This window comes from Aedes aegypti, chromosome 2, assembly GCF_002204515.2.
Source record: "Aedes aegypti strain LVP_AGWG chromosome 2, AaegL5.0 Primary Assembly, whole genome shotgun sequence".
Classification (NCBI taxonomy): domain Eukaryota; kingdom Metazoa; phylum Arthropoda; class Insecta; order Diptera; family Culicidae; genus Aedes; species Aedes aegypti.
The window spans coordinates 287,562,861-287,587,111 of NC_035108.1; positions in this window are offsets into that span (position 1 = coordinate 287,562,861).

Below are 24,251 nucleotides of genomic sequence, written 5' to 3' on the forward strand. Positions count from 1 at the left end.
CGATTCGGTGATAGACGTGTATAACAGTGAGGAGCGCTGAGCCTTTAAACACGTTGATTTATGGGATTTTAATTCCGGTTGTTTTGTCGTCTAATTCTGACACCAAGAGCCCTTAGCTTATTAGCAATGGCATTAGGCTTGTTATCTTTTAATTTATATACTGTTGGGGCGCTATAAGATGTGGTGATATATGGGATTATTGATGTTGCTTGTAGGATGAATGATTTATTGAGGATTGTTTCTTGAAGATGAAGATTGGTTCCTCAGATTGCTTAGTGAACACGGCTATTGGTCGTCAATCAATAAATGGCTGGCACACTCTTGACTAGCCAAGGATTTTTTCCGTCTATTTGTTATTAAAGGAGAGTCCTTCAGAAAATAACTATACATGTCTTCGTCTTCTCTTTTTCTTCTTGGCATTACGTCCTCACTGGGACAGAGCCTGCTTTCAAGCTTATCTGGGATTATTTACTGAGAGTTTTCTTTGCCAAAGTTGCCATTTTCGCATTCGTATATCGTGTGGCAGGTACGATTATACGATATACCCAGAGAAGCCAAGGAAATTTCCATTACGAAAAGAACCCGGACTGACCGGGAATCAACACCTTCAGCATGGTTGTGCTTTGTAGACGCGGACTCTAACCACTCGGCTAAGGAAGCCCCCATCAAGTTGAAGTGACAGATCCACGGAAATGTAGAGCCACGAAAAAAATGGTGAATAAATGAAAAATTGATTCTTAATCAACATTTGATAGCACTTTTATGCCGCAAATATAAGCAAAACGAATATTTCTCAGGATTTGACGATTATATTCGATAATTGCAAATATATCATTTCAGTACATTTCAAAACATTATTTCCACTTTTTTTTCTAGGTGTTCTGTGCCATGCAAAATGATCATTCTAATTTGGTTAAACTAAATTAAACAAATATTAACATTGGGGCTCTCAAGACCTTACGCGACCTATTGTGCAATCTTAAGGATAAAGTTCCATCAGACGAGCAGCCTGGAATATACCGGATCCCTTGTAAGGATTACCCAGCTGTCAACGTAGGCCAAACTTGTCGCAAAGTTGAACAAAAAAAGAAACACAAAAGAACACAAAAATGTAATGTAGCAGCCCATGCGATAACTTCCAATCATGCAACAGATTGGAAGAGTGCAAAGATTATAAAAATCATCAGGAAAACGTCACACTTAAACGCATGGGAGTCCATATTCATCAGCAACGACGAAGGACCGCTAACGAATGAACAAAGGTTCAAATTATATGTCTCTAGTAGATTTGGGGTTGCTGAATCTTATGACGTTTTTAGAAATGATCCAGCACGTCACAATTTTGAGCAGCAGGTCGCCAAAGTTAAAGGACACCGACACGTTAATGCTTCCAGTGGACGATTTGCCTTTTGAAGGAAGCATCACTCTTGACAACGAACTAGCATGCAACGCCCAGTGGCACAGTCGAAATACATTCTAGATGAAAAGTTTTTTGGACTGATGCGGAAATCGATCCCATACCCCTTGATTCGATGCGGCTAAATGCTCGGTAACACTAACCGCACGGCCACGAAGCCCACAAAAGTTGTATAAAACTGTAGTTTCATTGATATTTACATTAAATTTAAATCTGATTTATCGAACTTTTAGTCAGTCTCCGTGCTATGTACGTTTATGATGTTGACGTTGAAGGACCAGCCTTTGAGCCTCAACTTCCACATTCTTCCGTTGATCGGCCACCACCCGATCACGCGCCTTTGCATATCACCCATCACTATATAAGCTGTTCCCAGCTCACGTGTGTTGCCGCAGCTCTGGTAGATGGTATGATTACCTTTAAACGTTTGCACCATCGAACCTGTCCAGTACACCTCCTGCAGCGCTACGATGTCGAAACCGCGGTCCTTCAGCACATCAACAAGTATGCGTGTGCTCCAGATGAAGTTCAGAGATTAACAGTTCCACGTACCGAGCTTCCAATCGCTAGTCCCTTTTACGTCGCTGTGGTCTTCGCCGATTGTCCCGGTTCGTATTCTCTCGTTGAGTATTCGTTACTTGTTTTTCTACGGCTGGCTTGCAGGACCTGACACCAACCTCCTAGATTTCCGGAGGACCATTCCCCCTAAATGTTCGCCATAGTGCGCAGTTTGGCTTAGAATCCTTTTCTGGCACTCGGACGATGATCAGCTGCCTCTGATATGTGGAACAGACGCTGTTGTGAGCCGCTCCTAATATGGAGTACAGACTGTCCAGGTTTGCAGAAGCAAACCCCCCCCCTTCCCTGTCAGCATACGACCAGAGTTCCCACCGGATCTGGTTACCCGATTTTCCCTAAGGTTACTCGTACCCCGGCCAGTAACGCGAGGAGGTAGGGATAGGAGTTGCTGAGCAAGAGGCTAAGGACCACATAAAGGGGTCTATTTTATTTCTGCAGGCAAAATTTGTTAAAATCAGAGATATGATTTTGCTGTAACCAGATTCGAAAATGTTCATATAATCCATACGGTTTACATACTCTAAAAATTGAATTTTGACAAGTTTTTCGAAAAATTTTGAGACTGTAGGTAGACAATGAGCTCATCGGTCTCAGGTTAGAAATAGTGTGCACGGTTTCTTTTTCTTCTTCTTGGCATTACGTCATCTCTGGGACAGAGCCTGCTTCTCAGCATAGTGTTCTTATGAGCACTCCCACAGTTATTAACTGAGAGCTTTCTTTGCCAATGTTGCTATTTTCGCACTCGTATATCGTGTGGCAGGTACGATTGTACTCTATGCCCAGGTAAGTCTTGGAAATTTCCATTACGAAAAGATCCTGGACCGACGGGGACCTAGCCACCTTTGCATGGCTTTGTTTTGTAGTCGCGGACTCTAACCACTCGGCTAAGGAAGGCCCCATAGTTTAAGGGTATTGTTCGTTAAAATGTGTTCGGTGTACTGTTTTACGGCCTAAACATATTTTATCCGGTTATAATGGCTGTGCCATGGGATAAAACTTTTTAAATCAGTCTTGTTTTGAAGAACAAGCCACTCGACCAGTGGCTTACAACAAAGTTGTAACAGATTTTGTTGCTCAGGTAGTGCCTTTTTTCCTAACAAAATTTGTTATAATTTTGGCTGAGTAGTAGTTAATACCCAGTCATCCAGAAATGGCATGAAAGTTCATGTTACAACTCGTTTATTCCTACTAATTATATCAAATCCGCTAAACACCGTGGATAATCTCGTCAGATTGATGAGTTTCCTCGCATAAACACTTCTTTTCTGAGTTCATTTGTACAATTCGTTTCGTCCCGTACATTCGTACAAAGTTAGTCGAATCAATTCGTAGCAGCTGTCAAATCAACATTTGTGATCATAAATTAAGTCGTATGAGATCACAGGTTTGTTCGGTAGAATATGTGTGTGTTATTATTCATCACATAAAATATGCACGTATATTTCCTCTTTTGTACGTAGAAGGCCTTTTCGCGACATCTTATAAGTGAAATTTTACACACACAAAGCCTCCAGGTGATTACGTTATACGTACATTTTGGTTGTCTGGGAATAACAATAATTATAACAAAAACTCCTCTACACTAAACAAAATTGAAACAAAATATGTTATGGGGGGCCCAGATAGCAGTAGCGGTAAACGCGCTGGTATTCAGCAAGACCAAGCTGAGGGTCGTGGGTTCAAATTCCACCGGTCGAGGATCTTTTCGGGTTGGAGATTTTCTCGACTTCCCAGGGCATAGAATATCTTCGCACCTGCCACACGATATACACATGCAAAAATGGTCAATTGGCATAGAAAGCTCTCAGTTAATAACTGTGGAAGTGCTCATAAGAACACTAAGCTGAGAAACAGGCTTTGTCCCAGTTGGGACGTAACGCCAGAAAGAAGAAGAAGATGTTATAATCAGGGTTGGGAAAAGTTCTGAAATTCATTCTACAGTAGCCAAACAAAGCCAATCACAGTCAGCGAAGCCAGTGAAACTCACGCTCATCGCTGCTGTAGGCAAAAAGCCTTGAAAATTGCAAAACACCCGTTGCCAAGGGCAACCCAAAATTACTGTAGAAAAATGTTCTATTTTCCGCTACATTTCCCGCATTTAGAGCCTTCAATGACACGAACGATTATGAAAATTCATGCACCTAACATAGGCTACTTGATGAGTTTCATGTTTTTGAACTACTGTATTGGGAAGACCACGAGATTTTCGCGAAATTAAAGCCTACTACTATTACCATTCCCAGCACTGGTTATAATTTAAACAAAAATGCAACTCATTATGTTTCAAATCAAATAAAAATGTAACTCATTTTGTTATTATCAAAAACTGAATTATAACAAAATCTGTCATAAGCAATTGCTCTCGAATATTTTATAACAAATTGTGTAATAATTATTATTTAGTAAAAAAAAAATTGAAACAGTATTTGTTATTATAACTGATTTTGTTTTAATTATGTTTAAATTTCTTGCATCAACTCAAAGTGCTTCTAACAAAAATGAAACAAATTTTGTTATTTGTAACAAATCTTGATATAATTGTGTTACAATTTTGTTGTTATCCACTGGTCGGGTAAGCACTATCAGTATTCATGCATCTCACTATGGGCGGTTTCCATACAGACTGGCGGCCAAAAATATTTTTTCCATCTCATGTCGTATTTATGAGTTTTGTGATACAAACTTGTTGTTTTACTTTCAAAAACTAGATTTCGAGACTTACTTTTGAATAGGGCCTATAGCGAAATAATATGTTTTGTTACTAATGATGCATATAATGCATATAAGCCATTTATGCGATTAATGGTGTAAACCATTTTAAATGTTAGAACTTACGTAGAAATGGTGTTATGAATGATTTAGTGATATTAAGTTATTTTCTGAATTTATTTTAAGCTGTTTTCAATAGAAAATGGTTAAAAATATTGAAAAAATTCAAAAAGCCTTAAGTTAAAAAAGTGTAAATTTGTGCAGCTTAATTATTCAAGATTTTGATGCTTACATCTTAAAGCACCCTTAGAAATACATTTTAGCCTGGGACAACTTGGGACAAGAAAGTTTGGGTTGTATAGAGTTTGGATATACAGTCGACTCTCCATAACTCGATATTCAAGGGACCATCGACTTATAGAATTATCGAGTTATAGAACCTACCGACACCAAAAAATTTAAAATCAAAGGTTCAAATTCATATATTTCCAATACTTTTGTGATCACTTTTGCAAGCAATGAATATCATTTTGTTGATAGCATTTTGAAAAAATATCTTTGGACACTTTTTTCAAAATGTTCGAAAAATCCCTTACTTTTACTAAAAATTATTTTTTTTTATTTTTATGTTTTTAAAGTTTTATAACAATTTGCAAGTCCTTTATGCACTGCCAAACCAGAAATGGTCCATGTCTTCCTTTATAAAAAAGGGTTTTAGATGGATATCGAGTTATGGAGGGAAATTTTCCTCCCACGTGGCATCGACTAGTGGAGACATCGAGTTATAGAAATATCGACTTATGGAGAGCATGATGTATGGGAATTTGAAGGGGTCGCAAAATCCATCGAGTTATAGAATATATCGAGTCATAGAACATCGAGTTATGGAGAGTCGACTGTATGTTCAAATATATTTTTATAAAGTGCACTCCCCGCATTTCCCGACCTAAAGTACGAATTTTTATTTCATTTTATTTTTCTTAGATCGCGTTTTGAATAAGCTTTCGGACAATGTATAAAGATTTGTATAAAATATTACGATTATACAGTATATTGTATTCAATATGTACCTTGTGTTTGCACTGAATTCATTATTTTTCCTCAAAACTTAAACTTTGACATACATGTATCAATAAAAATATAAAAGATCCTGCCCTGATATTCCAGGAATATCTTAATAGAAGTGTTTACTATGGAATGATGTACAAGAAAAACCTATCAAAAAAAGTTATTTTTTCGATTATTGACCACCTGATCGCCCATAGTGCATCTGTACAGTTTTCCTTTTGATTTGGATGAAATTGATAAACAAATTAGAATATCTGGGCTTCTTGGTTTTTGGCATAGTTTGGACCTTCCAAAATCATAACAAACGAATAAAAGATCAATTTTTGTTTTAAAGTTCGATAGCCATATTTATATAGTCCCAGACATGGCCATTGGCCATTGGCCAATATGCCATTTCCTTCAGGGCTCCTGAAACCAACTAAAGAGTGATCAGGTCATGGCATCCGATTGATCTGGAAATACATCGGAAAGCATCACCTTCAAATATCTTGATATGGTTCCGGACATGACCCATATTGGCCACTTCCCCCAGCCAACTGTTTTTTTTTACAAAAAAAAACACTGATTCAGACGATATAGAGGTTTATGTAACCATCAATACAATACACGCAATTCATTCTTTTCTTTGTTATAACACAATGCAATTAGACTAGTTCTTTACTCAAATTCTTAAAAAACTACTTCTATAAACACAATGTTTCAAATTGTTAAAATAGTGCTGGTGAAGTGACTATTTGTGTATTATTTTAGTCAAACCTGTTTTACTAGTTTTCTTGGAAGTCTTCTACATTCTGAGGAAAGTAACATTGAGTACAATCTTCTCTCTTTGCCAATAAATCCGATTTCCTGATACCCTAAAATACTTGACATGCCTTTTCGGCCCAAAAACGGATTTGGCGTTTTCGATTTGTTTCTAAAAACTCCACGAAGAACACTTTAAAACCCCCTAGAGTCAGATTTTCTATGGCACTTCATAGCTTGCGTACGACAGAGCAAGCCCATTTTTTACAACAGCCATCCCACGAAACGGAGGAAGTCCACGCGAAAAGCGATGACATAATGCAGCAAGCAGCCGACTGTACCGTGTACGAATAACGATAAATTTCAATAAAGATAATCCTGATTATCGAAAAGCAAATTCGTAAACATCTTCTTTCCGATGGTGATGGTGAAGAAAAGAACGTCTTGATACTACAAACGGATGAAAGGCGAAGGGAGTGATCGTTATGAGCAATTGAGTCGAACATAAGGACTCTATCGTGCTTTCACGTCGTCGGCTGCTTCGAATACCTACTTTGGCAAACGACCGACGGCGACGACACGCAACAAGATGAAGCTATGTGCCACCTTAGGCTTTTCTCATATCCATCTTATCCACTTTCCTTCCACTTAGAAAACGTCGCAACCGTAACATCCGATCGCTCACTTTCCAATGCCAATCCTCCTCGGCTTTCCCAGTCCCTCTGCCGGATGTGGGCAAATTTGTCTCCGATAAAATAAAAATATACACATTTTCTCTGCTCTTATTCGCTGTCAGGCTTTTTTTCGGAATCGTCAACTGTGGGCCAGAAATTCACATTTTAGCCAAAAGTCCAAAACATTGGCATTGGCAATCTTCTAACAATATTTTTGTACTAAGTATATTTCGTATCATTGTATCTTCAACATTCTTGAAGATTACCCCCTTGAAAAACTTCTCCTAAATGAGCTATGACGGAAGGTCTTACTTAGCCCGCTAAGCCTGCAAGAATTTGAATACGAAGATTCCTCTGGAAGTTCACCAAGCAATTCCAGCAGGGATTAAGCCGGAAATTCATCTGGGGATTTCTTATACTTAGAATGCCTCTGGGGATTCCTCCGAGGATTCCACCGAGGATACCTGTAAGAACTCCATCTCGGATTTCTCCTAGTATTCCTCCAGGAATTACTCGGAGAATTTCATTAGGGATTCCTGGAATTCTTTCTTCCTTCTTCCTTCGTTCCAAGAAATTCTTTTTCTTCTTGAAGTTCCTTCAGGTATCCTCAGAGATTCCTCCAGATATTTCTTCAGGACTATTTCCAGGGATTGCTTAAGGATATCTTCTGGGAAATGCTGGGAATTGCGATGGTGAAATCGCCAGGAATTTCTACAGTTATTCCTTCAGAGATTCGCCTATTAATTTCACCAAGGATTTCTTCCAGAATTCCTCCTGAACTTTTAATATCCTTCCATGATATCCTTCAGAGATTTCCTAGTCCATGGTGCCTGAAGGCATTTCCTCCAAGGATTTTTCCAGTGGTTCCTCCAGAAATATCTAAAAAGGTTTTTTCAGTACATTTTCAAGAATCTTCTAGGGATACCTCCTGTATGTTGTCCAGGATTTATTCTAGATATTTTTGCAGAAACTCAGTTATTCCTTCAGATAATCTTGTTGGAATTTCTTCGAAGGTTCCTCCAGAAACTCCTAAAGCATACTTCCTCTTCTTCCAGAATTTCCTCTTCCAAGAATTCATCCAGGAATTCTTGCAGTAGTTCCACCAGGATATTTGAGGATCAAGGGATTCCTGCAAGCACTCATCCACGGATTCATACAGAAATTATTCCAGTGATTACTCCAGAGATTTTTCTAATAATATGTCCAGGAGTGTTGCGAATCCCTTTCAGGGGTTCCTTTATTAATTCGTCCAAGGATTCCTTCAGGAGTTCTTCCAGATATTTCTCCAGATTTTCCTCCGAGAATGCAAGAGTTCACTTTTGGGAGTCCTTCAGGATTTTTCTAAAGCTTCCATTAAAAAATCCTCCAGGATATCTTAGAGAAATTCCAAAAGAAATCCCCCAGAATATCTTGGAGAAATCCCTCAATAAATATCTGGAGGATTTCTCGGAGAATTACTTGGAGGAATTCCCGGAATAGCCTTTCAGAAATAACTTGCGCAATGTGTCGTGGAAAACCTAGCTGAAGTCTTACGGCATATTCTCCGGAGGTTTCCTCTACCAGATACTCTTCCAAGATATTCCAGGATTACTCATTGGATTCCTCAAAGCATTCATCTAAAGATTCCTAGAGAAATTCTTCCAGTGAGTACTTCAGGGATTTTTCTAGAATTTTTATTCATAATTTTTATTTGCAGAATTCCTTCTATGGATTTCTTTATGAATTCTTCTAAGGACTTTTCTATGCATTTCTTTACGTAATTCAGTCATTTGTCTGGGGATTTTTCTACTTATTTCGTCAGCAATTACTCCAAGGATCCTTCCGGAAATTTCGTCAGGAATTCGTCCAGTTTTTTTTTCTGAAATTCTAGGGTTTTTCAAGGTATTTGTACAGGATTTCCTTCACACATTCCACGATTTCCTGATGGATATATAACAGGAATACATGAAGGAATGTCTGGAGGATTTTCCGGAGAACTACATGAAAGAATGTTTGGGAGAGTTCCCTGAGGAATATCTTGCCGAATTTCTGTTTGAGTCACCGGAAGCATTCCTTCAAAAATTTCTACGGTAGTTTCTTCGCGGATTGCTCCAAGATTTTCCGGAAGAATTCTAGAAGGAATTCATTAAGAGGTTCCCAAAAGAATTACAGGAGAAACTTTCGATGGAATCCCTAAGGTAACTCTTGAAGGAATTCCTGAAAAAATAACTCATGAAGCAATCCTTAGAGGAACTTTTGGAGAAATCTCTGAAATAAATCCTGGTGAAATCCCTAAAGGAGCTCCTGGAGGAATCTCCGGAAAAACTTCAGGAAGAATGCTAAGAGGTATTCCTAAAGGAACTCATGGAGGTTCTCCTTGTGGAAGTCCTGGAGGAACTCCTGGAGGAATTCCTCGAGTAAACCCAGGAGGATTCTACCCCATTACCCCGAATCCCATCACCCCGAATGCCATTAACCCGAACGCCATTACCCCGAATTCCAAAACCCCGAACGACCCTTCACCCCAAATGAAAAAATCCCCGAATTCAAAAATCATGGGAAAATGTCATCAATATCATCATGTCAAGAAAATTGTAAATTCGGGGAAATAGCATTCGGGGTAATGGAATTCGGGGAAATGGTACATTCGGGGTAATGGAATTCGGGGTGATGGCATTCGGGGAAATGGCATTTGGGGTAATGGGGTAAAATCACCCAGGAGAAACTCCTAGAGCAATTCTTGGAGGAATTCTTGGACAAACTCCTGGAGGTATTACGATGGAAACCCTGGATGAACTTCTGGAGAGACCTTCTTTAGCCAAGTGATTAGAGTCCACGGCTACAAAGCAAAGCCTTGCTCAAGGTGTCTGGGTACGATTCTCGGTCGGTCCAGGTTCTTATCTTAATGGAAATTTCTTTGACTTCTCTGGGCATATGGTATCATCATACCTGCCACACGATATACGAATGCGAAAATGGTAGCTTTGGCAAAGAAAGCTCTCAGTTAATATCTGTGGAAGTGCTCATAGAATTCTAAGAATTCCTGAAGAATCTCTTGGAGGAATATCTGAAGGACTCCCAAAGGAATTGCTGAAGAAAGACCTGTAGCTACTCCTGGAAGAATTCATGAAGGAAATCCTATAGGAATCCCTGGAAGATTTTTTAGAAAAATCCGTTAAGGAACTACTGGAGGAATATTTGGAGTAATACTTGGAGGAATACCTGGCAGAAACCCCTGGGAGAATTCCTGAAGGAACTTCTAGAGAAATTCCTTAAAGAATTCCTGAAGGTTTTACTTAAGGAACTTCTGGACGAATTATTGGAGATACTCCTTGAGACATTCCTGAAGGAACTCTTTGCAAAGTTCCTGAAAGAATTGATGTAGGAACTCATGGAGGAATTCCTTGAGGAACTCCTGGAGGTATTACTAAAGGAACTGCTAGAGGTATTACTGAAGGAACTCCTGGATGAATTCCTGGAAATACTCCTGGAGTAATTCTTGTAAAAATTCTTGGAAGAACTCCTGAAGAAACTTTTGAAGGAATTACTGCTGGTATTTCTGTAGGAATTCCTTAAGGAACTTTTGGAGGTATTACTGAAGGATTTTCTGAAGGAACTACTGGGGATATTCCTAGAGGAATTCCTGAAGGAACTCTTGGAAGAATTCTTGATAGAACTTCTGAAGGTCTTCCTAAAGAAACTCACGAAGCAACTCCTGGAAAAGTTCCTGAAGAAACTCCTGGAGGAACTCCTGAACGAATTCTTGAAAGAATTTCTGAAGATACTCCTGAAGGAATTCCTGAATAAACATCTTGAATGAACTTCTGAAGGAGTTCCTGGAAAAGGTTCTGGAGGTGTTCCTGAAAGAACTCCTGAAGATTCTCCTGGGGAAAGTCCTGAAGGAATTCCTGAAAGAATTCCTGAAGGAACTCTTGGAAGAATTCCTGAAACAACTTATGAAGGAATTGCTATAAGAACTTCTGAAGGAATTACTTAATCCGTATTGGCCTGAGTGAAAGCAAAAAAACTAAAATACGGATTCAGATAATTCTGAACGGATTCAAATGATTTTTTGTCAGATCTTCTTCTTCTTTTTTTCTGGCGTTACGTCCCCACTGGGACAAAGCCTGCTTCTCAAATTAGTGTTCTTATGAGCACTTCCACAGTTATTAACTGAGAGCTTTCTTTGCCGATTGACCATTTTTGCATGTGTATATCGTGTGGCAGGTACGAAGATACTCTATGCCCTGGGAATCGAGAAAATTTCCAACCCGAAAAGAGAAGCAGGCTCTGTCCCAGTTGGGACGTAACGCCAGAAAGAAGTGTAATATCATAATATGATCCAGTGGTCGAATGCCGCAAGGAACTTGATTCCTAAGAATGATCCAACATGTTGGAATACAAAATTCAAGTGCAATGTCCCGTTGATGGAACCGATTTCGCCCCACCCCCCATAAACTCTTACGTTAATAATGGACGGCCCCCAATGGTAAATAAGCGATTTAAATCCATTTAAACCCATGGGTTTTATCATCGCTCACTCTCTCGCTCTCTCTTTGGAGCTCTCTTGCGAATCATTGCCAATCATCCATGGACCGATACAGATGCGATGTTTTTCATCGCTTGCTTTGATCGTGCTTCGAAATCAATTCAGAACGAATAATTATTCTGCAATGTCTGATTCTGGCCCACAGTGCCTGTCTCTCAATAAGCATGATGCCGGATTTGGAAAGATTTCCTCACTTTGCCTTTCGGTTGTGTCGCCTGGCAATCAGACCGGCAGACGCAGTGCGGCTTATTCAGTCGATGAGAAGAAAATAAACAACATATTTTCGTCTGTAGGTACACTGACGACGCATCCCCGGCCACGTCCCAATCAATAACAGGATACCGACTGTCGTCGACCGTTACCGGGGACAAATTGGCCGGCTTAGTCGCAAACCCCAATCATGGGCGTTGCCAGGATTTCCAACAGAGGGTGGAGGAAGTGGCCGCACGATCAACAACAATGGCATAATTCGCCAATATGTCAAAAAATGACAATTTGCTACACTTCTTATGTTTTCTATGGTTATTCTAAACATTTCATGAAATTCATTGAATGATTTTCATAGAAATATCATGGAGTTAGTAAAGGCAGAATCTTAGAAGAAAAAACTACTAATCCCTCGAAAAGTTCTAGACGAATTTGAAGAAATGTTCCTTGGTAACAAAGTAAAAATATTCAGGAAGGAATTTTCCTAACTCTAATTAAAATCAATCAAGGAATCCTAGCTGAATTTAAAATGAGTTTTGATTTGATTTCTCTTTTATATTTCTGGAAATAATTTGCAAAATATTAAGTTTCGTGATTGTAATTTAAAATTTATTCTACATCCGCCGAGGCCTTCCTTCTCGCTACGCCTATGAACCCAACTCCACGGGCTGCTGCTGTTGGCTGTCATCATCGTTGACGTCTGGTGCGCCACAAGTCGAGTCGAGTCGAGGAGTCCTCATAAGCAACGGCCGGCGATGATGGAGAAAAACAGAACGATTACTAATTGAAAGAACTGTTTTGATATGGTTATCCTCCCCGAAAGGCTGTGCCAATGCAATGTGCGCTTTATCCAGTCGGAACCGGCCGCCGGTCGTCCTTTGGTTGTCGGGCTTCGGAGAAACCTTCAAGCCTTCAGCTTGTCAGGGAGTGTACGTTTTTATGACACATCGAAACCAATCTATCAAGAGTGTGACAACGGCCTCGGATGTGACGTTGAAGAGTAGAAACGCTATACTGGCGACATCGATAGGGACTTTCCCATCGTAACTATCGAGAGTTTGTTGACGAAATTATTCGTTCTGTTGTTCCAATCGGTGAATAGGCAATCTGGCTAGCAAAACATATTAATCAAATGGGTGGAATTAGTGTTCGAATTGTGCAAAGGACGACTAAAAAAAGCAACTTAATGAAGGAAAGCTGCATGTGCGAAACTACGGATAGAAGGGGTTCCATGCACTCTCAAATTTCAATTGAAATTCGCAGTGAGTTTGCATAATAAGAATAGTCAAATATATCAGTGCATATATTCATTTATCAGGTTAACATCGAAAGAGATGACACTTAACAAATAATTTCAGGTCACATTACTCGGTTCGTGGCCGCATCTCTCCATCTTCGGTTCTGCCTCACGCTCGCCAAATCGATACGCACTTGAACCGCTCACCTCCATCGCTGAGGTTCATTTTTTTGTACCAATCAGATCCGAAGCGAACACTATCTTTGAAAGGTTGATATCCGGAATTCTTGCAATATGTCCTGCCCTTCCAACTTTCGCAATCTTCTCAATACTGGGTCCATCTAGGGTTACCATCCGTCCTGATTTAGAAGGACATGTCCTGATTTGTTACTTTTTTCGGCCAAAATTGTTTAACAAATCCGAGTTTCGCACATTTTTCCGAAAATACATGAAATGTCCTGATTTTCTCAATAGATAAGATGGTATCCCTAGGTCCGGCATAGAGTTAGGCGAGCTCGTGGTTCATCATTCATCGCCCAACACTCTTCTTCTGTATGCCGCACGTTAATATTGAAATTAATTTTTGGTATGTTATCATCGAAGGAAGGTAATCGTGAAAATATCTCAATGTTTTCATTTTGGTTCCGGACGATAATATATCGCGTTACAAACCTTTAAGGGCAGCATTTATCATTGATTTTAGGTTTTTCAAAAGCAGTTTTTTCGTTCAAAATCAAGAAAGTTTACATGAGAATGTGTTCACTGTTACACAGTATTCCATTCTCGAATCGAAATACAGTTCATGTAAACTTTTTTAAAAACATAAACACTGCCTTTGACGTTTTGAACATGACGATGATTACGATGAAGGATCCTTGAAAGTTGAAAGTTTAACGCATTATTGAACAACACGTATGAATGATCTTGACCTTGTCGTGATTACCACCGGAATTAAAACGAACTCGAATGTTCGCCTGAAATTTCCACACATTTTTGCATACCTTCTATTGTCGCTCAAATCAGTCTTGTGCGCTTTCCGGGAAAGCAGTTCATCCCTTGAACGCCTTACGTAGTCGATTCTATCGTTCCATGCTGAGTATTATTTTCGCAATTCTTTCTTCCGACATTTGCACTAAGTGACCACCTCATTGATGTCTTCACACTAAGCTCTTACGGTGAATTTCACCGTAATCTCAACAGTTGAACAGTTCGGTGAAATAAAACACCGTAATTCCGTCGAAATTTTACGGATTCCGGTGATTTTTTACCGAATACTGTAAACATTTACCGTACTCCGTTAATTTATTTCACCGAACTGTTCAGCTGTTGAGATTTTTACAGGAATCCGTATAATAATTTAAGTGTGTTCACACGCTTAATAATACAGTCGACTTTTCACATCTCGATATTGAAGAGACCATCGAGATAGGGGGAGATCGAGACAAAGAACGCACTTCTAATGATTACTAGATTGAAAATCACTCCGTTACCAGGAAACTAATATACAAGCAGACGTCACTTCGTGTTCCAGAACTGATTTGAATTAATGAAATCTAGTCACCGTTGATAATGGGTACCGTAAAATCGGGTGTAATTGATCAGAAGGGTGAAATTGATCATCGTATCACACGATTTTATTTCTTCGTAATGGAGCACAAATATCAATGTAAACTGCAGTAAATGAACGTTGTTTGTCGTAACTATTGTCGAATTGTGTGTTGTGAAGTTTTATGCATTGAAAAATGTCAATTTTTATTAAAATAATGTAAAATTTCAAAATCATGCACGGTGCAGTATTGACAAACACCTATAAACTTCTATTTCTAAGCAAGGATTTGAACATAGTATAAACCTGAAAGTTTGTGAGGATGCTTGAGATATATCCCCAAACCAGATTTCATCACCAAAACTCGTTCCAATCAGCTCAAATGGTTGAAATAATTGAATTTCTTCTAGATATCATTGAATTCCTTAGGAAATTGCATATATTTAGGCGTTTTCCGCGTAATTCATGAAATTTATCTATTCGTTATTTATATAAATATTGCATTGCTAAGAATTTTACAAGCATATTCGGATTCTGGGAGCTCAAATTTATCATGCAGAGTTGTTTTGAAAACTAACAATAATGGCACTGACAAGTGATCAATTTCACCCCGATATGAGATTCCTTGATTTTTGAGTTTAGAGATATTTGTTAACACTAAAATGACATTTGTTAGAAAATTTCGGTACATGAGTCGATGAGGCTCACCTTCGTACTTGTTTTCCTGCATTTAGTTGTTTGGCATTGTTAAAATTATAGAAAACAGACTACAAAAACCTTGAAAAGTGATCAATTTCACCCGAAATTACGGTATATCAACATATGGAGAGGAAATCGGGAAAATCAACCAGGAACACATCGAGATAAAGAGATATCGAGGTATATCCTCTATCGAATATGGAGAGTGAAAATGTATGCAGATTGAAGGGACCGAAGAAACCCCTTCTTTACCCAGATTTTTTACTGAGATAGCTTCTGCCACTATGTCAGAGAGGTCTTCAGATTTTTTCCTCAATTTCTCCTTTTTATTTTTTGAATATCTCTCAAGATTTGTTCCAATGGTTTCTCCTAAACCTCCTCCGGAATTCCTTCAACGACAATATTTCAATCAACATCTGCGAAAGTTTTTTTTTAATTTATAAATTATTTCTTTAAAAACACAAGGGTATCTTTCTGGTAGAAGTTATCACCAAGATTCTCGGATAAATTCGAAAAAGAATACACAGATTTCCTTTAACAAAAGTTTGGGAACAACCTTAGAATACAGAACAATCCAAAACAACCTAAACTATGAGTAAAAATCAAATTCAGTTTCACGGAAGTTGAGCACTGATTAGTCATGAGAATGCAAAAAATGAACTATGTTAATCAAAAATGTCTTAATTTTTGCATATAGTCATGTTCCAAAGATATTTCTTGAAAAAAAAAAAAATTTCAAAAATGAAACCTCTAAATCACTTTCAAAAACCATTCAGGAATGTCACTCATCATATCTTTGATAATTTCTCTGGAGATTCTTAGAGAAATTTCCTCTTTCATTCCATTCTATAATATCTTCCACAATTCCTCTAAGAAATGTTTCAGGATTATTTCTAAAGACTTTTAATATTAAAAGAGTATATCTTCTTAGATGTTGCCATGAACTGCCACAAGGATTCCCGGTGAAGTCAAGCTAGATATTCGTTCACACATCCGTCCCGAAATACAACTGATAACACATCCAATCCATGAATGCTCTTCTTATATAAGTTCTTTCAGAAATTTCTTCCGTAAATCAATAAATTTCCATTAAAGTTCTTGCAGAGCGGTTTTCGGTAATTTGGATGAATGCCTTTTGGCCGAACGAGTCGTTTGGCCGAATTACGAACAAAAAAATAATAAAATTGCTTCAAAACTGATGTACAGGATTCATATGTGTGGCCCAATAACTTGCTATATAAGTTCCAAGAGAATGATTAAATCAATCCGTTAATTCAAGACGAAGTTTTGAACTATACACATCGCAATTTAAAGTGCTTCCTAATGATGGTCATCAGATATTTTATTCCTTCTTTTAAACATTGACTTTCTTTCGAGTTATAATGATTTTAGTACTATTGGCAATAATTTAGCTTATGTTTGAACTGGAAATTTTACCCTCTCTAAATCATCTGTAGTTCTTTGTAGTTGATATTTTGATTATGTGCATTAAACTTGCTTAAATTTATATAAGTGAATTTTCCTTCTTTTGAACATATTTTTTCGTAGTTATTGGAATTAAGGCTTTTAATTCGTTAATAAAGAGTCTCGTTCAAAACATATTTTTTAGTACAAGGGTTAACTTCGGCGAATTGTCTCTCAATAAAATTGCAACGTGTGAATTGAACTCTGAAGCGTTGCCTGCGTATAAGAGTAAAACCGAATGAGTCGGTGAACACTTAGTCAAAGAAGCTTACTTTTCTCTGTTATGAAAACAAGAATCCAAGACTTGTGATTGCTAGAATTATGGAATATATAACTTAGTACCATTCGAGAGATCAAAGCAACCCGAATAAGTCGTAAACTGTTCTTTTAAATTTATTACAAAATCATGCTGACTGTAGTTCACTATTGTGTTCAATTTCGGCCAAACGGCATTCGGTCAAATGATCCGGAGAGCATACGGCAGCAAGTACCCTTAAGGCGAAGTAGGCCGTCATTGAAATTTGTACGCGTCGTTGATGATTGTTGGTTATTCATCTCACGAATCCGAATCAAAGAAAATCAGTTGGTTTTGCACTAACACAGCTGTAAAAGTATCAGCATACCTTATGCATGTTAGCGCGTGCAGTGATGCATTTTCAAGTCAATATAAACTATCAACCCTGAGTTTTATCACTTTGAAATGCAAGCTGTAAAGTCATCATTGTTGCCAAAACGAATAACGGGCTACTTAGCCTTAAAGTTCTTCATTTTGGAAGAATCTTTCTAGGATTTCAGAAGCATGTTTTTTTCAGAAGCTTTCAGGCATGAAATAAACTATAAGAAAATTTACTATAATTTTTCTGGATTTCTAGTGAGAACAAATCCTAATTCCATCGAATTAAACAATTTTTTTAAATTTCCCTTGATTTGCAAAAAAATTCGAGAATCTTCAACCTGCATTAATATATATTTTTATTAAATTATTCATTAAAAATAACTAGAGTAGGGAATCGAATCTGGACTTTCAATGATACATCTGGTTTTTTTTTTTGCGCTGCAAACTCCATTAGAAGTCCGTAGAAGCTCTATTTGCGTACAAATCCCTTAATGAATTTAATCAGGAACTCTTAGAGAAATGTATAGGGAATATAATTCTTGGTGAAATCTATGGCATTCAGGGAGAATCTCTGAAGTAATAAAGAAAAATAGTTTATAAATAATGCTTAAAGGAATTCTAGAATTATTTGTTTGAGAAACTATTTCGAAAGTAAATGCGAGGAAACTTCGAAGAACAATTCATGGGCTACTTCTTTGAAAAATGTTTGAGAAACATGCAAAAATTCCATGATATTTTTTTTCTACAATTTCTAGAGTTTGCTGAAAGAGGATATTGAAAGAATATTTGAATTATCCCCAAAAAATCTCTTCAGATATTCTGTTGCATAAATCCCCTATAAGAAGAAGTCTTTTTTGTCGATCTGCGCATTTGTGTCACCGATGACTAACTTGGTATCTTGTTTTGGGTGCTCTTCATAGTCCTTATCGTGGCTTTCATAGAATTTTTCCTTTATGTCATCGGGCCTATCGTTTGCTGGCGCATATGTGCTGATCAGGCTGTAAGTAGTTGCAGTACTTGCCCTTCATGCTCAACACACGAATACGGTCGCTTATTGGTTTCAACTGAATTATTCGCTTCATTTAATTCCAAATCAATTTAAAACCAACTCCACGTTCTGCTCTGTCGTCGCCGCTGTAATTTACATTTGTGGTACTTGAATGAATTGTTGGCATTCTCCGGTTTTGCGCCGGTGTATTACATGGATAGCTGCCATGATCACGCCAACATTCCGCAGTTCACGAGCGAGAGGCACAATACGCACGGACTCATTCCAAGTTCTAACGATTCGACTCCGATTCAAGATCCGACTTTCCAATCGTTGTGCTTTATACGTTGCCGGGTCTGTAGCCGTTGAATCAATTTTCTTGCTCTACTTTTGCTTTTTTAGTTGGTCAAAAGTCTTCAATAGGCTACCTAATAAGAGTTGCGCTACTTACATCGTACTCAAGAGAGCTGACACGATGTAGCCTTGTCCGTTTGTTCTTTACATGATGATCTTGGTCATAGCTATCACAATAATCCACCTAAGTATATCAGGGTATGAGGACCTATAGCTCTGGTTCTCAACACTTTCATGATCTTTCTGACATGCAATCGTTACACACAGAAGTTGAAGCCGTCAAAAATATACAACAGATTGAAAAAAATGCCAGGGGTCTAAAATATATACTTTGAGGGTCGAAAATGTATTGGTGTGTCCAAAATAATGGAAAACAGTGCTTCACAATTCAATTATTTTTTACGTTTTTTGGATCCTTGGATTGTAAGTCCATTTTTATCTCGTAGAGGAAGTTTTTCTCTACTTTTTGGTATGTTCTTTGACTTGGTTACGATGTGAAGTTAATTAATTGGGGCAAAAAACTAAAATCACTTCCTTAGGAGGTCCAGAATACGACCTTAACCCTATGGTGAGCCGTCATGCGATATCGATGCTAAAACTACGACTTGTCCGATTATCAATACCCATGGTTATGTTTTAGCTATCTGATAGAACTAGCGTATTCCGTGATATCGACTGTGAGTTGGATTCATGCGTCCGTCTTTGGAACCTTTATCGCCTTCCTGAAGTTGACAAGTGATAGCTGATATTCTCTCAATTTTCTAGCAATGACACACTCCAAAAAGTTATCGATTTTATTTTTGGTATCAAACATGGGGTGACGATGATCAGGTAGCTGACGCCAGATGCCTTTGCAGAGTTCATCCCCATCTACCTTCTCTTCAATCCACCTATGTCTTGTCACAAATCATCGTATTTGTTCTAGATAATTTTATAATTTGTGTGCTATAAAGCTATGAAAAGATCAATCACTGACTTCATTGTGGCGAATAGAGTTATTTATTTATTTATTTTAACTTTGAATTTAGAAAGAGGGAAAAGCCCCTTTGAGTGATTATTTTTAAGAAATTGTTCTCAAAAAGGCATAAAACCTCTTGATCTTTTCAAATGACGTTATAAAATAAAACTAAGCTAAAGGCTCAAACGGAAAAAATCCATGGCAGAGCCAAGTGGCGAATAGAGTTGTTATAATATAAAAAATAAAAAAAAAAGTAATTTGATTTCGATTTTACTTGTATTATGCTAAGCGTGTACAAGAGATGTCAAACGACGAGCGAAAGAAAACGAAAAGCGGATGAGGCGAAACGGGCGAAACGAGAACTGTGGGAAAGACGCCAGTTTTGAAAACAACCCGATCAGTTTGGTGACAACTTTTGTAGCAAACGGACGGTGTTTGCAATAGAGTAAATAGAGAGACAAGTAAACGTCGGTTCGGCTCAAGTTTGGCCGATCAGTTGGGTTACGGTTACTACATTCATATAAGTGATAGGATTCAGTCTGGTCGTTCTTTCAAAGTTCAGTACTATACTTCCTATCGTATCCAGTTTTTCTTTTCATGGATAGGAATTTTTATTTCGCCATGCTATTTTCGATATAGAAAGTACGATATTTCCACAATCATTCCGAAACAAAGCGTCTCTCTGTTAAAGTTTAATGACAAAAGCACAAACAGTATTCAACAGTAACAGTAAAATGGGAATTTCTATTGATTTAAGTCCTTAAGTGATTTTCATAAATTATACCGATGATCCACACCTGAAACAGCCACTTGATTCACTGCGATTGCCGCCGCTGTAAGTAAAAGTTTTCACATCAAATAACTTTTGCAATCTCCGCCCTTCCTAAATATAAACTTCACTCGAAATTGATACTCGATCAATTTTAATCAGCGCACGTGCTGCAAAATTCGGACTATTAAATTTGCTTTCTCATGGCGTTAAATAAAACAGAGCAACAATCACACCGGGGAGCAGAACGAGAATGAAAAACTCACGCCAAAGCTCGGTCTGACCGGACGATGCACAGTTCGGTTCTGTTATTCTTTCAACTGAAACACCTACCTACCTTGTTCCAACCCGCCGGCTCGGTTTGACTGTGAAAAAAATTCCAGGCAAAAGCCACCTCATTTCGTCGTCGACGATTGGCTGCAATCGCGATGCTCCAAAAGTACGGAGCACTAAAACTGATTCACACAAAAATGTGAGGTTTTTGGTAGTTGTAGTCTATAAGATCTTCTTCTTCTCCTGGGCATTACGTCCTTACTGGGACAGAGCATGCTTCTCAGCTTAGTGTTCCATGAGCACTTCCACAGTTATTCTTGCAACATGCCATGCCCATCGTTTCGTACCTTTGGCCACTTTCTGGATACTGGGTTCGCCGTAGAGTTGGGCGAGCTCGTGGTTCATCCTTCGCCGCCACACATAGTTTTCCTGCACATCGCCAAAGATCATCCTAAGCATCCGACGTTCGAAGACTCCAAGTGTTTGCAAGTCCTCCTCGAGCATCGTCCACGTTTCTTGCCCGTAGAGGGCTACCGGCCTTATGAGCGTTTTTTATGTCGTGCATTTGATGCGGGTGTGAATCTTTTTTTATCGCAGCCTTTTGTGGAGGTCATAGTAGGCCCGACTTCCACTGATGATGTGCCTCCGTTTTTCAAGGCTAACGTTATTGTCAGCCGTAAGCAAGGATACAAGGTAGATGAACCGTCGACGGGAACGTATCCCCGTCTATCGTAACACTGCTACCTAGGCAAGCCCTGTCACGCTCGGCCCCACCAGCTAGCATGTACTTTGTCTTGGTTGCATTCACGACCAGTCCAACTCTTGCTGCCTCGCGTTTCAGGCGGGTGTACAGGTCTGCCACCTTTTCAAATGTTTGGCCGACAATGTCCATATCATCCGCGAAGCAAACAAATTGACTGGATCTTGTAAAAATCGTACCCCAGCTGTTAAGCCCGACTTTCCGCATAACACCTTCTAGCGCAATACTGAACAACAGGAACGAAAGTCCTTCACCTTGTCATAGTCCCAGGCGTACTGGAATGTTCGCCTGAAACCTTCACACAATTTTGCAAATCTTCCGTCGTGGCTCTTATCAGTTGCATTAGCTCCCCGGGAAAGCTGTTCTCGTCCATGGAGGATTTGTCGTACAGTAAAGATCTAATCCGTTGTCGATCGACCGTCAACGAAATCGGCTTGATAACATCCCACGAACTCGTTTACTACAGGTGACAGACGCCGGAAGATGATCTGGGATAATACTTTGTACGCCGCATTTAGAATGGTGATCGCTCGAAAGTTCTCACAATCCAACTTGTCGCCTTTCTTGTAGATGGGGCTTATTACCCCTTTCATCCACTCCTCCGGTAGCTGTTCTGTTTCCCAGATTGTGCCTATCAGCCGGTGCAGACAAATGGCCAGCCTCTCCGGGCCCATCTTTATGAGTTCAGCTGCGATACCATCCTTACCAGCAGCTTTATTGTTCTTGAGCTAATGAGTGGCATCCTTAACCTCCCTCAAAGTGGGGGCTGGTTGGTTTCCATTCTCCGCAGTACCGACGAAGGCATTTCCTCCGTTGTCCCGCCCTTCATTGCCTGTGCTCTCAGCGCCATTCAGATGTTCGTCGAAGTACTGTCTCCACTTTTCGATCACCTCACGCTCATCCGTCAAAATGCTCCCATCCTAGTGAAGTGACGCACTTTCACGCCGCTCTAGGTCATAACTGTTGAAATAGAGGTAGTGTCGCACCTCAGGTAGAAGAATCGTCGGTTGAGAAGCATGCGTCGTCGTAGGTAAAAGTGTGGAAGATTTGTTGAGAGAGGTATGATATTTGTGTAGAATGATGAATTGTAAATGTATACCTGGTTTGAATAAAGAGAGTTGCAGCTGCTGATTGAGGTATCAGTCAGTAGCTGCCCATTTGAAGGAAACATCTACTGTATTGTATTTCTTTATGATTTGCAATCGGATGTGGACGGGCTAGCCTCGCTATGATCTGCGTGGTCTTAGCGGACTAGCTTTTCAATAGGTTTTGAGCCCAGGAACGTGTTCTTACAGCATGTATCGTTCTGGAGGAGGATTGGCCGCATAAGCCGCGTGGCGCAGGACGGGATCCTCAGGCTGGATGGATTGGCCGCAACGAAGGACGGGATCTATCGGGAACGTAGGCGATACAGGACACTGGATGGCAGCTGGCTGGTCAAAGAAGCTCGTGGACAGGATCGAAGTCAGGAGGAGCTCGGATGGATGACGGAGCGTGTTCGAAGTTCGGAACAAGGAGGAGTTTCGAGACAGGAGGAGACGATCATGAGTTGAGGTTGCGACCCTAAGGAGGAGTGTTGGAATAGGTGGTAGTGTCGCACCTCAGGTAGAAGAATCGTCGGTTGAGAAGCATGCGTCGTCGTAGGTAAAAGTGTGGAAGATTTGTTGAGGTATGATATTTGTGTAGAATGATGAATTGTAAATGTATACCTGGTTTGAATAAAGAGAGTTGCAGCTGCTGATTAAGGTATCAGTCAGTAGCTGCCCATTTGAAGGAAACATCTACTGTATTGTATTTCTTTATGATTTGCAATCGGATGTGGACGGGCTAGCCTCGCTAGGATCTGCGTGGTCTTAGCGGACTAGCTCTTCAACAACAACAGGGCAGCCGTCGGTACCGTACGTTGTTAACGATGGAGTATTTTGGACGCAGCTTAACCAGATATTGGTCAGAGTCGATGTTAGCGCCACGATAGGTCCTGATATCGATAGTCGGAGAAGTGCCGTCCATCAATCCGAACGCGGTCGATTTGTGATTCTGTCTGCTGTGGTGATCTCCAGGTGTATCCATATGAAAGGCTGTGCTGGAAGTAGGTGTCGATGGCCATATTCTTGGAAGCGGTGAAATCGATTAGTCGTAAGCCGTTTTCGTTCGTCAGCCGGTGGGCGCTGAACTTTCCAATAGTCGGTCTGAATTCCTCCTCCTGGCCAACTTGAGCGTTTAGATCTCCTATTATGGTTTTGATGTCGTGGCTTGGGCAGTTGTCGTCTTTATCATCATCAGTGCTTCCGGAGTGAATGCTGTGCACGTTGATTATACTGAAGTTGAAGAACCGGCTTTTGAGCCTCTGCATATCACCCATCACAATAAAAGCTTTTCCCAGCTAGTGTGTGTTGCCGCAGCTCTGGTAGGTGGTATGGTTACCTCTAAACGTTCGCTCCATTGATCCCTTCCAACACATGGTCGGCGAGTATGCGTGAGCTTCCGATGAAATTGAGAGATTTACAGTTCCACGTACCGAGCTTCCATCCGCTAGCCTCTTTACGTTGCTGTGGTCTTCACCAATTATCCCGGTTCGTATTCTCTCGTTGATTATTCGTTGCTTGATTTCTATTACGGCTGGCTTGCAGGGCCTGACACCAATCCTCTTGATTTCAGGAAGAC